This window comes from Netta rufina (genome assembly GCF_964035555.1).
Source record: "Netta rufina genome assembly, chromosome: 32".
Taxonomy (NCBI): Eukaryota; Metazoa; Chordata; class Aves; order Anseriformes; family Anatidae; genus Netta; species Netta rufina.
This window is the reverse complement of record NC_140156.1, coordinates 1,288,045-1,303,008: the sequence shown is the minus strand read 5'-3', so window position 1 is coordinate 1,303,008 and position 14,964 is coordinate 1,288,045. Positions and strand designations below refer to the sequence as shown.

Here is a 14,964-nt window from a genome sequence, read left to right as displayed (position 1 = left end):
GGGAAAGGCCTGCAGCCCTGCCAAGAGATGGGGGTTGCCAGGTCCCCTTCCCTGGGCTCTGGTGCCATCTCTCAGCCTCTGCTGCTCTGCAGGCCTCCCTGGAAGCCCTTGTCACCGCTGCAGACTTCCTGAAGAAGGAAAAACTCAAGCACCTGGCGCAGACAGAGCAGACCTGGAGGATCGCAGAGTGCTTGGTAAAGACAACAGCTCTCTCCATACCTCAAAACCCCAGCCCCACAGGGCTCGTTGCTGGGAGATGGGAATGGCCTGAGGGGAAGGGGGGGTGTTGGCAGGAGGGGGTGGTCTGTCCAGCTGGGCAGGGTCTGCAAGCCCCATAACCTTGCGCTCTCTCCAGCTCGTGCAGGACAAGAGAAAGGTGGAGAAATACCTGCAGCAGAGCCTGCCGTACCTGCAGCACACTCAGGTCGCCTTGCGGGAGGCAGCCATCAGATTCATCGGTGAGCCACAGCCCCCAGGGTCCCTCTTTTGTCAGCCTTTGCCAGCCCCAGTGTCCCCAGAGTCCCCCCCGGGACTGGGTCCCCATGCAAGTGGGCCTGGGGGGCGCCTTGCAGGCTTCTGACAGCAGCTTTGTGCCTAGGTCTTGCCGCGCAGCACTGCAAGGACCAGAGCGAGAGGAAGATCCATGAAATCTGCGGCTGTGAGTGAGGGCAGCGGGGTGTGGGTCCACGACCGGTGGGGCAGGGGGCATTCACCTTTCTCAGAGGGAAGGGAGAAAGTTTGTATGGCCAAAAGCTTGGCTGGGGTTGAAGCTGGCCAGTACCGGGGTGGCTAAGAGAAAGGGCTTTTCTGGAGTACGTTAACAGCAAAACACGTCTGTCTACAACTTCCTTGTGACGGGGAGCAGACAGGGAGGCACCGAGCTCTCCTCTCAGGCGACCGGTGATAGGAGGCGAGGGAGTGGCTTAAAGCCGGGTCAGGGGATGTTCAGATCAGATTTTGGGGAAAAGTTCCTCCCTGAGAGGGTGGTTGGGCACTGAAGCAGGCTCCCCAGGCAAGCAGGCATGGTGCCCGAGCTTGTGGGTGTTCAAGAAGCATTTGGACAAAGCTGTTGGATATGTGGTGTTAAGTCCTGTGCCGTCCAGTGTGCAGTCAGGAGTTGGGCTCAGTGATCCCTTCCAACACAGCATAGTTAATGATTCTCTGACTCTAACCCCTTGGTCCCTCTGTGTCTTTGCGGGAAGTGACGGGTGGAGGGGTGGCAGGCTCTGCCCGCAGTCTCTGCAGACAGGTGGGTTTCATTTCTGCTCTGTTGCTCTCCATTGCAGTCCTCCAGCCCTTGCAGAATGACGAGGAGGAAAGTGTTGTGTCTCTGGCCACTCAGACCATCTTCATCCTGACACGTCCAAGGGAGCAGCTGACATCGAGCTGGTGCCGGCGGGCACTGTGCTGCTGCCTCTCCTAAGCCAGGGAGAGGCACAAAACCTTCAAACGCCTGCATTCCATTAAAACTTCAACAACACGTGCAGGGCCGGGGAATCCTTTGCATGGTGTGCTGAGCATTCCAGCCTCTACCATAGTAGGCAGCTGTAAGGGTTTTAGGTGGTGTGGTGGGGAATGGCTTAGGAGCGGTGGCTTGTGGAAAACGGACTCCACAATCCATAAGACTGTAAAGTAGGTGTGTTTATTCAGCGCTGGGCGGCACGGGGGTAGTCCCCCTGTGAGAAACAAAGTTGCTCACAAATACCAAAAACAAATATCAGCTGGTATTTCTTGCAGAAGGCATCGAGGCCGCTCCACAGGCCGCAGTTTCTGGCGGTTCTGCAGACGCTGATGATGCTCTGTAGGAACTTCATCTTCAGGTCTTTATCCTGGCAGCCGGGTGGCAGAGACAACAACGGGGAGTGTGAGAGGGGAGACCCATGGCCGGCAGCAGGACCAAAGCCTCGAGGGGCTCAGGGCTGTGCGGGGCTCCTGGAGGGCGGCAGCTCTGCCTCGCCAGCAGCCCGCCAGCATCTTGGCAGCAGAGCTGCGCGACCCTCAGGAGACACAGGCACAGCCACCATGGCAAGGCCACACCTACCCGTTGTGTGCTGAGGGCGAAGGACAGAATGCTGTGCAAGCTCTCCGCTTCTTTCTTGTAGACAGCTAACTTGTCAGCTTCTAAGAAGGCAGGAGAAGAAGGAGGGTTGTAGAAGTTGCCCCCTTAATTAATTTTCAGAGAGCATTGCATTAATAATAGAAAGGAATTTATTGAGTAAGCAACAGCAAGCAAAACAGCGCTGGGCGGCCGGGGAGTCTCAGCTCTGCCAACGGCGCGCACCTCACCCCCGCCAGGGTCCCTTTTTATATTTTGGTAATTCCGGGATTACGCAGCACATCTGGTATATTCTGCGACTGCGCGCACTGTTGCTAGGGGGTCGTCTCTGTCCCTCTGGTGGTTGTGAAGATGAAGGCCATAGTCTTCCTCGGCGTTGTGGTTCAACTTGTTTTTTGTTTTTTTTGGTCATGTTGGGCCAGCGTGAGACAGGAAGGCAGGATGTTGATACACTAGTTTAGCAACTTATCAGGAGGTGGTTACATGAGCTTTGCAACAGTGTCTTTGAACAAAAGAGGCAGCTGAGATGCAGAAGGAGAGAAGGGGAGGGCCTTCTCTTTTTTGTTACATTAAGCAAAAGAATTTTCATAGTGTCTAGCCAAGTATTATACAGCTCCTTACTTCAGCAGGGAGCTTTTGCAACTCCCGCTCCTCAAACGGAACTCCTTGTTTTTATAATACAAAACACAATGAACAAACATTTATTGTGTATTACATAAGCTGTCAGCTTCTAAGAAGGCAGGAGAAGAAGGAGGGTTGTAGAGGGTGGCCAAAGGCAGGAGGGAGGAGAGGAAGGAGCTCTGGCCTCCCTCCAGCCCCGTGCTTGCTCCCCTGGCACAACCGCCCTGGGGGTGTCCGGGGTCTGGGCTGCCATGCTGGTCCTGACGCTGAGCAGGGTGCTCTTGCTGGCCCCCCCGCTCCCTAGCCCCAGCCCTGCTCCCCCTGACGGGAGCCCTCGCTCACCGTTCAACAGCAGCTCCATGACGTGCTCATGGTGTTCACTGGGAGCTGTGTTCTCCTGACCAGCCTCGGCCTCCACCCAGGCCAGCATGGGGCTACTGGGTGGTCGTCTCTCCCCCATCCTGCGGGCTGAGGGTAGAGAAGAGGCAATCTCACAGAAATGGCTCGGCGCTGAGTGAAGACGCGGGCTATGCTCGGGGACTGCTCCGCAGCCTCGTGCTCCTGCCCTGTCCCGTGCAAATTACCTAAAGCGAGAAGCCGTGGGCCCCTTCCCAAGGTCAGTCTCCCACGAAGACTGGGAGCCTGTCTTAAGAAACTGGCAGAAACTGGTCCTGCGGATGGACAAGAGCCAAGGAGCAACTGAGTCTGCGCAGAGACAAGAGGTCAAGGAGCAGTGACGAGGAAGAGTCACTGCCTTCATCCCCACGACCCCCGACGACCTCCACCAAGACACACTGCGCAAGCGCAGATGGGAAGAGTTTCCAGCAATGACTGCTTGGGACTCATTTTAAGACGAAGCGGGGACAGGCTATGAATAGGTACGGGCGTGTTGTGAAACTTCAGGCCTATGTAACTCTTTGCTGCAGATAAGCAAGGCAAGTTGCCACGTCGGGTGCGCACGTCTTTGGTGGGACTATCCCCCGCTCTGCCCTGCGCTGAATAAACATTCGTACTTTACAATCCTACTGACTGGGGAGTCAATGGGGACGCCTTGGGGGGTCTCATTTGGGGTCGGGGTCACTGGTAAAGGTCAAGAAGAGGTCAGGGGCCGGGGGTCAGGCTCGCAGAGCGGGACCAGGCCCCGTCTCCATGGCGACCGCTCTGCTCCGGCCCCCACAATGCGCCCCGCGCCGCTGCCCACTCAGAATCGGGTCCGGCTGTGATTGACAGCGGAGAGGCGTGACCACAGAAGGGCCGAAGGGGCGGGACCGCAGGAGGCTCCTCCACGAATCGGATCGCGGGGGCCCCGGCGAGGGGCGGGCCGCGCGGTCCAATGGGACCCCCCCCCGCTCGGGGGGAGGAGGTGGAAGAGGGTGGATGGAGGGGAAGGTGCCTTTGGTTTCTTTCCTTTGTTTCTCACTTCTCTATTATCCTATATATATATAGGATAATAAATAGAGAGCTACATATATAGAACAAAAATATCAAATAAAAGTACTTAAATATATTTAAGAAAGGTCAAATAAACAAATTTATTTAAAATATCTTAAAATACGTATATATTACATTTTATATACCTATATGAGATACTATTTACTAAATTGCTTACAAATAACAGAACAGTGTGCAACAAAAGCCTCTGGAGAGTAAAAAGTATGTTGAAGACTACGTGTCGGACCAGAAGGCTGAGATTTCTTTCTTAATTTCCTAGTAAGAAAAAAAAAAGACAAAATTATGACTCAAACTACTATCACTGATCCGGGGCACAATCAAATGCAAACACGTCCCCTATTTATTCATAAGTGAAGGATTGAGACCAAAAACACAACTTCATGATGAAAGCGCCCAAGTGGACTAAATAATTAAGTAAACAGGTACAACTTTGGAAATGAAAGGTTTGGTTATAGAACTAACTACTTGGTGGTATCATCCTGACCATATATATCCAGTACCAGGTTTGCCCTCCGTGGAACAAGGCAGTGTCTCCACATATCACTCTTTTGTTCAAGTTGTCATTTTTTTTTTCCCTATAAAGTTGGACTTTGCCATGGTAGCACTAATGTTGAATTTAAGTTCTCACCTCTGTATTTAGCAATTTGAAGAGGAACTCTCTGTCAAAGCGTCCTGGTCTTCGTAAAGCAGGATCTATAGAGTCCAGTCTGTTGGTAGCTCCGATTACCACAATCTCCCCTCTGTTATCTATGCTGTCCATAAGCGTCAGAAGAGTTGAAACAATGGAACTAATAGAAAAATATAGGTTTTACTTACCGGTTCAGTAAATTTTGTTCCATTCCACATGACTTTCTTCCATGAGTAGTCATAATGGACAAGCTTTTTAAGGACAAGACTCATTTTAAGACATAAAAAATAGGTAAGTTAACACAGACCACTTGCTGATATCAGGCTTAGTAAATTGGTTTCAACTATCGTTTAGAATCACCTGTTTTGGCATTGAGTTACAAGTTTTCAGGATAAATTAACGTGTTCACAGTAAATTAAACAGGTCATCATCCTTTTTGTTTTTTTTTCATTCCCCAAAGATCAAGCAGATTTTATGTAGGTGCAAAACTGTAATACCTATGAATGTCAGAATTGCATGGAAGTGCACTTAGAACAGTTGCAGAAATCTAGACTCAGACCAATCTTTATCACAAAACTTTGTCATAGCCAGAACCTAGAAATCCCTACCCAACCACTAGCACATTGTAATCTCTTCACAGACCAAGCATTAGGAATCACCAACCCCATAACACAGTACTTTTCCCACACTGATGTATTTTTTCCCTAAGACTAAGATTGCAGTCACCAAGCAGATACCTCAGGGAGACTCTATACCAGCCTTACCACATTAGGGAAAGCACACCAAAACCAAGTTAAATATATTAGAAGCCACAAACTTGCTGGACACAAAGTTTAATCAAGATGTTTTAGCTGGGGTGCGTTTCATTTCTTAGGGGTAAGGCTATGCTGCAGTCTGCAGAGTGTGAAGTTTATTGGTCAAATAAATTGATTAGTACTCAGTTCTGTGGTGATGCAGGTCCACTGCTCCAATCAGGCATGCCAAGTTCAATGAGACCAGACATCTCAGCACTACTACTCCAATTTCCAAGTTCTGTTCGGGTCTCTGAGACTGCTTGATCTCAGCATATTGACCGTGCAATTAGTGTTAAACTAAAAATGAAACTCTACAATGAAAGTGTATAACTGAGTATCAAGTATCCACTGTCTATGAATTCAAACTTGTTTATATTTTACATTTTCTTTGAAAGCTATACCTCCATCCTGTATGTATATGGAAAACAATCTAAGTACAGCTTCAGCTACCTTAGCGACGTTTAAGTAAAAACAGGAATTCAAAATACTTGTTAGAATCTGCAATGCAGAAGGCAGTGCTGTGCAAGTGCTACGGGTTATAAGTTTTGCTACCAGCTTGCCTTGAGGGATGGAACAACTAGGAATATATATATGAAATTTTTAGTTTACATAAGATACGGATATTGAAAAAGCTTCTGAATTCCCCTACAAGCATAAGGCTTAAGATTCCTAGAAAACCGATTTTTTAAACACCAATTTAATAAGGCCAACAAATGATTAATATTTGCTATAACAGTTGAAAGTTATGCATTTTAGCTAACACCAAAGTTCTGTTTTCCAGGCAGGCAATTTTTCCAGGCAATTATGGTCAAAGTATGGAACAAAATCGTCATCAGGTATAGAACTAAGGTGTTTTGAACTAGTTTCTTACTCAGCTTCAAACATTTTTGCTAAGGAATTTTGCAGTTTGAAGACATACTGAAGACATGTTTTCCATATAATTGAGAGGCTGCCTGTGAGAATTCACACACTGGTAAACATCATGAAATCACAGGCATCATAGGCCAGTTGAAACAGGAACTAATCTGGTGAGTTAGCACCTAGGGGTCTCACCAAAGGAAAAGAGCCACAAAGACACCTCTCATACTATCATTTAAGAAATGTAAACAAGATCAGGGGAAGAAGAGGTTTACCAGCTAGTTCATGCCAGTCAATTTGGAGTATTTCTGGCTTTAGTCAAACTAGCACAACTGGCAGAAAGCAATCAGAAAACAGGCAGATGTGAAGGAAAACAGAACTGTCTCCTCCACACTGACCTATAAATAAGCTTTGTGTGAAACAAAAAAGAAAATTAGCCTTACGTGGTTGAACAACATAGTCATATTAATAAAAAACAAGAATGATACCAAAAGATCAAATGGGGATTCAAAACTAAGATTAAAGTCTTCCATATTTCTGAATGCCTGAGTTCATCTTGGCATGGACAGGGAGAAGTGCAAGAATGCTGGCCATTTCCCTCTCATGGAAGCTTGGTTTGACAATTAGTCTTCTTTTTTATTTTATTTATCCCGCAAAGAACGCATCAAAATCTGTGCCATCATATCATCTTCATCAGCATCATAATCCTATGAACAAAGGGTACAGAAATTCTTTTACTGCCAGGGCCATATTGGTTAACACAACACAAAACCAGCTGTCTCCTCCTCTGACTTAACAGTAATTCAACTTCTCGCATTATACCATCTGCAAGGACTACATTTTACAGTAGTGGCTACATAAAAAAAGCTGGGTTTTAAGAGTCATCAGGCTCACGTATTCCAAGGATGAAGAAACACGTACCACAAAAGTATCGTATGAAAACCGGTGTCGTCTCTGAAGGTGTTCCATGAAGTTAGCACTCCTGTAATTTGGATCTCCCCACGGCATCGAAGCACAAATTGGGCAAACCACTTGTTTTGCATCCATGCTGTGCAATGTTTTTCAGTGCTCAACTAGTCCTTCTTGATCAAAGCTTTTCTTGCTGCAATATGGACAAGGAAAGGTGAAGCGATTGGGGAAGTTCCTGGTGTTGTGGAGTGGTTCTTTAGTCACAGCTTTCACACCTTCCATGATATAGTTCTGGTACTTTGAACAAGAAGCTGCATGGCTGCACATCTTTGAGAGAAACATCCTTTTGTTGCAGCCGTTACAAGTGGTTTCTGTCGCTTCGAACTGCTTTTCCAAGTCCAGAGCCCTGCTGCCAGGCGCCAGGGTGCTGCGGCAGACACCACAGACTGGCTTTTTGAGCTTGAGGCACTCCTGCAGGCATGGTGTGCAAAACACGTGTCCGCAGGGGACGCGCATGGGGCTGTCGAACACCTCGAGGCACACGGGGCAGGTGAGGCGCGCCAGCGGGTCGGGCCGCTCGAGGCCGCGGGCGGAGGGTGCGCAGGATGCCGAGGATCCGCCACCGCCCCCCGCCACCGCCATCTCGCCGGCGGCCGCCGCACGGCCACGCCCCTGGCGCACGCTTCGTTGGGTTAGAAAATGGCTGGATAGCCGGGCCCAAAGAGTCCTGGTAAATGGAGTCAAGTCCAGTTGGAGGCCAGTCACTAGTGGCGTCCCCCAGGGCTCAGTGCTGGGGCCGGTCCTCTTTAATATCTTCATCGATGATCTGGATGAGGGGACCAAGTGCACCCTCAGTAAGTTTGCAGATGACACCAAGTTAGGTGCGTGTGTCGATCTGCTCGAGGGTAGGAAAGCTCTGCAGGAGGATCTGGATAGGCTGCACCGATGGGCTGAGGTCAACTGCATGAAGTTCAACAAGGCCAAGTGCCGGGTCCTGCACCTGGGGCGCAATAACCCCAAGCAGAGCTACAGGCTGGGAGATGAGTGGTTGGAGAGCTGCCTGGCAGAGAAGGACCTGGGAGTGATGGTGGATAGTCGGCTGAATATGAGCCAGCGGTGTGCTCAGGTGGCCAAGAAGGCCAACAGCATCCTGGCTTGTATCAGAAACAGTGTGACCAGCAGGGCTAGGGAGGTTATCGTCCCCCTGGACTCGGCTCTGGTGACACCGCACCTCGAGTACTGTGTTCAGTTTTGGGCTCCTCGCTACAAGAAGGACATCGAGGGACTTGAGCGGGTCCAGAGAAGGGCGACGAAGCTGGTGAGGGGCCTGGAGAACAAGTCCTACGAGGAGCGGCTGAAGGAGCTGGGCTTGTTCAGCCTGGAGAAGAGGAGGCTCAGGGGCGACCTTATTGCTCCCTACAGATACCTTAAAGGAGGCTGTAGTGAGGTGGGGGTTTGCCTGTTCTCCCATGTGACTGGTGACAGGACAAGGGGGAATGGGCTTAAGTTGCGCCAGGGGAGTTTTAGGTTAGATGTTAGGAAGAACTTCTTTACTGAAAGGGTTGTTAGACACTGGAACAGGCTGCCCAGGGAGGTGGTGGAGTCACCATCCCTGGAAGTCTTTAAAAGACGTTTAGATGTAGAGCTTAGGGATATGGTTTAGTGGGGACTGTTAGCGTTAGGTCAGAGGTTGGACTCGATGATCTTGAGGTCTCTTCCAACCTAGAAATTCTGTGATTCTGTGAATGTGGTCTTGTTTACTGGAGTGCACAGGAGAGAGACCATCTATCTCGTCAAAGGAAATAATTGAAGGTCGCATCTGATAGGCCTAGCACAAAAACACAGAGTAAAACAGCATTATTTAAAAGAAAAATGCACAAAAACATCATGGTTGGAATGTCATCTAAACTAGATCTTTCATTTTAGCCTCTGCGACCTCTACTGATAGAGCTACTGGAGTATCTGGCATGACTAACAGAAGACAGTCTGTGTCAACCCACTGTATCCGGGTGACAGGAAGCAAATCGTTCCAGTAGTTCTTACAGCTGACATTCACAGCAGAAACACTGGCATTTCCATTTCAGTGGGAAAAAAAAAAACTAACAAAATACAAAAAAAAGAGCAAGTTCTACTTAAAAACGTTGACCACAGAAAATAATGGTTTCAACTCTGACAGAATACACTGTGCATTTCAACCTTACCTGTTCAAATAACACACGAAGTTGGCATTCTGATTCCCCCATGTATTTTCTCATGCAGTTCGAAGCATTTCTCATAAAAAATGATATTTTCCTGTCACTTCGACTATATTCACTGGCAAGTGCACGAGCAACTAGTGTTTTCCCTGTTCCTGGAGGGCCATAAAATAGACAGCCTCTGCAATAAAAATGATCCAGATAGGAAAAAAAACATCATGATGAGTACCTCCTACAACCATCGTCTCTAGAACAAACTCATCTTTTCTAACCAAAACACGTCATGTACAAGACAGCAGTAATAGCTGAAGTGTGGGTAGAGGCAGAACAGATAGAAGTTCTGCGTTTTTACAACGTTTCACAAGAAAATTCATTTTTTTCACCCAAAGAAATGAATAAGGGGGTAACTCAAACGTATAAAACCTTCAAAAGAGAGCATACTGTCCCAGAAGGACACTTCCAAAACTGCTGACAAACAGGGTGATTACAGCAAACCGGAGCCAAACGGGCAAACTTCAGCACAGAATCTGAGAATGGGCTGAATGGTGAATCACCAGTTCATTCTTCAGCAATAAACTGCATATTCTTGCTTTCACAATATGCAGAATCTGTTAGTAAAGCATTTAATGCTCCTTTCAAAAGCATTAAGTTACTGGGTTTGGTCTCTCAGACCATCTATTGCTGATGGCAAGTGAGGAAGCCTAAACCCGGAAGGAAAAGAGATGCCTTAGCACTCAGAGGAAAAAAAAAAAAAGAAAGCAAAAGTAGGCAGGAAAAACAACTGGGCTTCCAGGCAACATATTACAATTGACTTCCACTAGATAATCCCTTCTTGCTTACAAACTAATCAAGCTGACTTCTACATAAAACTGAGAACAAAACCACTCCAACCCAACTAACCCAACTTTTTAAAAACACCAGATGGTAAAACTTAAAATTTTAAGACATTGCTTATATTTTTAACCTACAAATATTCTTGATTCTATCCGTTTTTAAGAAACCACTTTTTGCTACTACTAAAACAAATGTTCACCGCTGCCAAAAATGTTGAAGCATGGAAGCATATTGATACCTTAATTGAACTTTCTCCTGAAAACAGCTGACTTAAGATTTATCACTGTAATGAGTTACCTTGGGGGCTGAATATTGAACGCTGAAAAACTTCTGGATACAGGAAGGGAAAAATCACCATCTCCTTCAAAGCTGCGATGTGTTCGGAAAGACCACCCACGTTCTCAAATCCAATCTAAAGAGAAATTCAACACAACAGAGTTTGTATGTTAAAGAAAGCAGCAATCTAGATCAAGGTTTCATCAGAAATTATCTCAGCACAACGGAAACATTCTGGGCAATTTTTGAAGTTGCTTTAGAGAAAACCATCAACAAAGGTAGTTGTAGATGGCACACTGAGATCTTTCATAATCACTGGAAACACTCGCTGACATGATGATTAGTTTACGACTTACCACACTATTTGCATTGCATCTCCCTGACTTCTTCCAACTTTCTTTTGATCCCTCTGAACCCTCTTTAGGTCCCGTTTCTGACGTTTCACTCGAAAAGTCCTGATTTGAATTAAGGAGAAGTTATAGGGCTTCTTTTTCTTTAAGATGCAGCTCGAAGATTTGTTTTTCGTAATAATGCCAAGCAAATGTAGAAGACATTAATTAATATATAGAAGACCTAATTAATTGACATAAACTTACACAGTTACATTCAGATAAACTTAAACATGGCTAAATATTCACTGGAAGGAGGTTCATCCCTCCCCTATTCTCTAACGACAGCAACCTTCTTGGTTGCTCTCGCCATCCTCACTGCTCTCACCACCATCCTCCGTATCACACGTACTAAGCAAGGGAGATGAGCAAGAGGGTGTAGAATCACTGATGTCATCTGCACGTCTCTGTCTGCAAGCAAGCATATAGACCAGAAAGTTAAAAAGAAAACAGAGCAGATACTAAGTAACACCAAAAATTAAGGGAATTCTATCTCAAAATTCACTCTGAGATCTATTTTCCAGTCCATTGTACTCCTTAGGAATCTGATTTCAAAGGCCATGACATGATTTTCCTCGTGACAACTGTCTGCTTTCAAGAATGCTCAACAAAATATCTGGCAATCAACAGCATTCTCTACGCACTAACTGCTTACAGAATCCAAAAAGCCTTTATCATTACTAAGGCAATTTATCATTTCATTTAGATCTTTTATTGTTTAAGGTTAACTTCATATAGAAACATTAGTTGATTCCAAACAGAAACTAGAGTCAGTATTTGAGTGATAACTTTTTCTTTTTTTTTTTTTTTAAATCTAACAAAACTTCCATAAAGCCTCTCCCTCTAAATTGAATAAAATTATTTTCGGTTTTAAGAAAATCATTTGTATCCTTCAAGATTAAATAGTCTGACTAAGATTTTTAAGGGGGGATTCTGGCTTCAGTTCCAGAACCAAAGAATTTCAGTTACAGAAACTCAGACACTACCTCCATAATCATCTTATCAGCGACCCACAAATATTGGATTTAAAAAAGAAACCAACTTAAAAGTATCCACCTCCTCCCCTCCAAATATTTCTTTCCTCTCTACCTTAAGACTACCAAAGTACCGATCATAAACTTACTCTGTAATTACCACTAAACTGAAAACCCTTTGAAGCATTATGCAGTAAGGAGACTGACAGCTCTACGGATAAGTAAGAGCTATCACTAGCCATACACCAACCTGGCACGTCTTCTATATTTTTGTGACCCAGCATTTTCAAGTGACTCTTTCTGTCTGACAGAATGGGGCTGGCCCGAGTTAGTCCTCTCTCGATCTCTTTGTCTTACTGAAAGGAAAGAATTTAGAATAATGATACAGATACATTTAAGAGAGGAGGATATCAAAAGATAAAGAAAATGCCACGTGTTTCACTCATCCCTAATTCCAGAAGAATTTTTAACTGTTTTTGCTTTTCATCAGTGCATGGCACAAGTGGAAAACTACGCCCTGTTTAAAGGTGAACTGAAAATCACAAGAGCAAGACTGTTAAGTGTGATTAATTACTGTTATATCAAGGATACACAGCACTAAGCATGCCAAACAGCAAAGAAATACAATGTGCACAGGACACACGTGTCTGATAAAAACAGTGAAGTTCATGTGCAGAATGAAGGTACAGAACTGAAACAGAACTGTGTGTGCAAACACATGTATTTACATTCAAAAATTTTATCTCACTTATGTGCAAGAAATAAGGTTTTAAGAGAAACTGTGCGTTCAACCTACTTTCCATAGGAGCTTGGTAGCAGTCAACAGGTTTACTCTGTCGAAGGTTGTAACGCCTTGGAACATCTTCACCATCATTTTCTTTGTTCTCACTTCCTTTTGATGTTTGTAGTGTACCACAAAATGACACTGAATCGTTAAGTACTTTTGCAAATTATATGAAATCCAAAATGCATTACACAGATGCCTGTAAGTTTTATTATTATCGTTATTTTAATGACACAGTGGATCCTGCAAAACCTTAAGATGAATTTATGCAAGTCACGTTTCAGAAATCACAAATCCTAGCAGATGAGCATGCATCTAGACATTGTTCTGTCCTCTCTGAAACTGCTGATGGACTTGTCGTTAGCCTCAGTGTTTAACAACAGGCAAAATTCTGTCATATTGCTTAGCTAAGATGCAGATCTTCTGAAAACAGCTATTTCAGAAAGTCACTTCTTAGTTTGAGAAAGTATTTAATGGAAAGGGTTTTAATAATCTGTAGTGCTAAGACTAAGCGTAGTAATCTAAGTCCAAGTCTAGCTCTGCCACAAATTCTGGGAGCAATAATGGGCCAGACACAGGCTTGAAGCTCACCAATGAGAAAACAATGCCAAATGCACATAAGCTTAGGCCATTAGCTTCTGTCAAGTAACCTGAAGTTGTTTCATGAAAGATGGTAAAAAACACAAGAACCAGAGTGCAATTATCTACCGGGTTCTGGAGAATATCCTCTCATGTTAACAGCAGGACACCGAGGAAGGAACATACATACTCCGTTCACCTACCTGTTTGCCAAAAGGACTTATCTTTTTTTCTTGGAAAGCACTGCCCTCTTTGGTTTTTATTTTTTAACCCCAAAGGTTGCATTGCTTTCTGAATGCAAGGTAGGTGCCATGGGGTATACAGACAGCACACAGAAAACTGAGCAATCAGTAAATGAGTTTGTGATCACTACCATCTCCAGTCCTTGGGGTTCCAACACTTCTATCACAAAAGCATGAATTTCTCTGCTTTAGTGCTCCTCTAACCCTTTCCTTTTTCCAATAACTTCCTTTATAACAACACTGACACTTTCCTCACTCTTTTCTGGCGTATTTTTCATTATAAAAGTATATTCTAGCTCTTTCCTGATTTAAAATTGTAGTTTGCATTTTGATCATCAATTAATTTCCCATTCAACATGCTCTTTAAAATTCCTCTCTGCAAGTCTCTACTGCACAGCTACCTGAAACCCACACACTTTAACCAAGCTTCTCCCTCTAGACTGGCCTCCCCCTTGTATTCAAGCTCCTCTTATTAAGACTTTGAGCTAATGTTTTCCTAACTAAACCTCCAAAGGAGTCAACTCTGCTTCTCCCTTACTAGTCCATGGCCCAGCCATTCTTCCTCTGAAGAACTTCCCTCGGGTTCCCACCTGCCACTGTGCATCTCTCTGCTCCTCTGGGCCTCTGAAGGGAGGAGCAAAGTATTTTCTGGGGCTCAGCCTCCTGTCACTGTCTCTCTGAGCTCCTTTGCAGGTGTGCAGGTGAGCTCTATCACATAATCTAACTCGTCAGCTCATCTACTGCAACACCCTTTTTGGTCCTTAAGTACAGTCTTGCCCTGTTCTGATCTGTTTAGAAAGCTCCTACGAGGATGATCTAATTTACTGCCTTAATCACAACTAACGTTCTTCTCAAAAACTGTAAGTTTTCCCATCACTTCCAAGTTAATATGGGCTTTCGTGGCTTAACCTCATTCCACAAGTCACTGAGTACCCAGATGACAGCTCCTAATTACAGGCCCTGACAGCAGCTTACGGTGACTGCCTCCTAAACACAGAAATGCACAACGCTATCTTCCCTCCTGCTGAGCTTCACGCTTGGGAGGAGCTTTTCATACACATCTGGCAGCCTATCTATCTTGCTTCCTGAAAATTCTTGCTGTGCTGCTCAAAACCATGAAAACTGTCACGCTCCTGCTGTAGCGGTATCGCCGTTTCACATGCTGAGTAATGCTGTCCATTTCTTTCCATTCCCACCTGTCTACAACCATCTGTTGCCTTTTATCTTGTAAGCAGTTTGGAAAAGCGCTGTTTGTTTTTTGTTGTGTTTTTTTTTTTTCACCTGTTCTGAGCTCACTACAGTACAGCCCTAGAGCTCATACTAAGGCTTGTGAAGTCAATAGCAACACAGAATTTTTACAGAAGACAAATACC

At 45.4% G+C, this 14,964-nt stretch overlaps 1 pseudogene across 1 annotated transcript; it reads right to left on the bottom strand.

Annotated features, from left to right (window-relative positions):
* Positions 1-6,837: 6,837 nt before the first annotated feature.
* On the bottom strand, positions 6,838-7,960 carry LOC311220488 (E3 ubiquitin-protein ligase RNF114-like; annotated as a pseudogene). The gene is made up of 2 exons: positions 7,331-7,960; positions 6,838-7,116 (listed from the first exon to the last, which is right to left on the bottom strand). The product of its transcript is annotated as an E3 ubiquitin-protein ligase RNF114-like (transcript).
* Positions 7,961-14,964: the final 7,004 nt, after the last annotated feature.